The sequence below is a fragment of the Miscanthus floridulus genome, chromosome 10 (genome assembly GCF_019320115.1).
Source record: "Miscanthus floridulus cultivar M001 chromosome 10, ASM1932011v1, whole genome shotgun sequence".
NCBI classification, from domain to species: Eukaryota; Viridiplantae; Streptophyta; class Magnoliopsida; order Poales; family Poaceae; genus Miscanthus; species Miscanthus floridulus.
The window spans coordinates 112170472-112173274 of NC_089589.1; the positions used below are offsets into that span (position 1 = coordinate 112170472).

Genomic DNA, 2803 nt, shown 5'->3' on the forward strand with positions numbered 1-2803 from the left:
CTCTAGCTACTTTTATTAAACAAAGAGGCAAACTCGAAGGCCAAAATTATTTATTATTATTATTTATTTAATTGAGGTTCACCAAAAATTTTATCTTCGTTGTCATCTTTAAGACTTACCCTAATGATATTAAAAAAATTTGTTCAGGGGTTAGTACATATAATCAACATGTATCTATACTCAAAAGTGTTGGTTCAATAATCAAACTAAATATTTTAATTTGATCAAGGTAGGCTAAATAACCTAAGCACCATGCTTAAATTAAGGAGCTTATGGAAGAATGATGGATCAATCATCATTCCCAAACCAAAACATTCTTCCATAGAGAAAGGAAGCCTGGAAGGATAACCAAGATTCATTCAGCAGAGATGAAAGAGTTATAAGGTGAACTAGAGAACTATATATATTAATTTAGTAAAAATTTGTCATGATAATAAAGGATAATATTAAATTTGAATAATATTGGGGTTTTTTTTTAAATATATGATAACTACCGATTTACCTTCGGCAATGGCTCATCTTTTTTTAGAGTCCATTGAGCAGGACTCTTCTCCTCTAATATCTTGCTTGACGATGAGGCATCCAATCTAGGAGAAGTAGATGTGGATGACTGTATTTGATTGGGTTTCCACACCATTTTGTTGGACTATGGTGGTGTGGTGGTGGACTTTGTAGCTACTTCTTTTGGTTTTCACACCATTTTGTTTTTCCTTGGTGGTGTGGAAATGATCTTTGGAGTATCTTCTTTCGGGATTTATTTGGTTTTCTCTGGCCTCTTTTTGGTTTCCTTGCTCTTTTTCTTGTTGGTACTGAGGCTATCCACCAGTTGAGGTTGAATCACAACCTCTTTTACGCCTTGCGGATTTGGCTCGTACTTGATTCTTATCATGGAGCATTGCTCCTGCCTGGGCCGAAACTCGAACTTCTCTTCCTTCCCATTGATATTGAAGCGGATTTCTCCTACTCCAACATCAATTTGAGCTCCCACGGTGCTCAAGAAAGGTCGCCCAAGGATAAGCGGCGATTCTTTCGTTGTTTCCATGTCGAGCACCATAAAGTCGGCGGGGACGAAGTAACCTCGGATTTTCACCGAAATATCTTCGGCTATCCCTGTTGGGTAACGGGCCAAGGAGTCGGCTAGCTGGAGCTGCATCGGCGTGGGTGCAAGGTGGGTGAAATTCAGCTTATCGAAGACGACCTTGGGCATAACATTGACGCTAGCCCCAAGGTCTCACAAGGCATGGTCGAACCGCTGGGTCTCAATTGAGCATGTGATAGTGGGGCATCCAGGGTCCTTCTTCTCAGGTAGACGGTTGAGTATAGCTGCGCTACACTCTTACGTCAGCTTTATGACCTCCGTGGTTGGCAATGGTCACTTGTTGTTGATGATGTCTTTAATGTACTTGGCATAAGAAGGTACATGCAAGACGTCCATTAATGGAACGCTCACATGTATCTTCTCTATCATCTCAACAAAATGAGCGAATTGCTCGTTCATGGCTTGCTTTTTGTTTCTTGTGGGAAACAGCAGGTAGCTTATGTCAGTATATTCAAGTGGAGCCTGTGGTGCCATTTCCTCTTCTTGCCCTTTTTGTGTTTTTGCAGATGAAGAAGATTCCTCCTCCTGGTGCTCTTTTGCTTTTCCTGTCTTAGGGTTTGGTGGATCAGGAGTGGACTTACCACCCCTCGTGGTCAGCACATTGATATTTTCAAGGGAATTCTAGGGTTGCCCTAGGATTTTCCCATTATTATTAACAGGAATAGTGACAGCTAATTAACTTTCGATCATTTTATTAAAGCTCAATTGATTTTTGACTGAGGAAGATAAACTTTCAATTCTAGCATTTATATTTTCAAGAATTTTATCATTTGTAGAAAGCGGTTTAGAAAGACTTTAATTAATTTTTGTTTGGCCTAAGACCAAGTCTTTTAGAGAAGGTTGATTCAAATTGAAATTGGAGTTGAAGTTCGAATTACCTCCTTGCGGGCATGACTGGTTGTTCCACTTGTTATTACCTTGTTGTTGGCAAAATCCGTTGTTGATGTATGAAGCCTCTCCACAGACCTCTCATGTCATATGCGAGTCCATGGCCTTCACGGTGCCATACATAGCTTCCTTCTCGGCGGCACGCTCGTCAATTCTTTTCATTAATAGATCCATTTTTGTGGCAAGCATGTCCGTCTCCTTCACGGTATGCATGCCTTTTTGTTGTTTATTTTGGAGCCTCTCGTCACTCTACCCTTAATTTGCCACCATTTTGTCGATGAGAGCTGTAGCTCCATCTATGGTGAGCAAGAGGAAAGCTCCTCCAGTAGTGGCATCGATGTGGCCCCTTGACCTGGGGGTTAACCCATTGTAGGATTTTTGGAGGATTAGCCAATTCTCCATCCCGTGGTGCGGGCAGGCAAGGATGTATAATTGCAGCCTCTCCCATGCCTCGGGGATGGATTCCATGGAATTCTGTTGGAAATTTGAAATTCTTCCCCTCAGGGCATTTGTTTTGCCCATGGGGAAGAACTTCGTGAGGAATGTCGTGGGGCATTTTGCCCACATGTTGACAGCTTCCTAGTCTTTATAGAACCACTGCTTTGCCTTCCTCACAAGGGAGAAGGGAAACATACGGAGCCTAATGACATCTGGTGTGACATCCTAGTTGACAATGGTGTCGCACAGCTCCAGAAAGTGTTGAAGGTGTGCGTTTGCATCCTCGCTAGGCAAACCACAGAATGGGTTTGCCTACACCATCATGATCAGCCCAGCACGGAGTTCAAAGTTCTTGTCACCCACGTTGATAATGGGCCC

General features: G+C 42.2%; 1 non-coding gene across 1 annotated transcript; it reads left to right on the plus strand.

Annotated features, from left to right (window-relative positions):
• Positions 1–2387: 2387 nt before the first annotated feature.
• On the plus strand, positions 2388–2494 carry LOC136490422 (small nucleolar RNA R71). The gene has a single exon (XR_010767713.1). It is a non-coding gene; the product is annotated as a small nucleolar RNA R71 (small nucleolar RNA).
• The last annotated feature ends 309 nt before the right edge of the window (positions 2495–2803 follow it).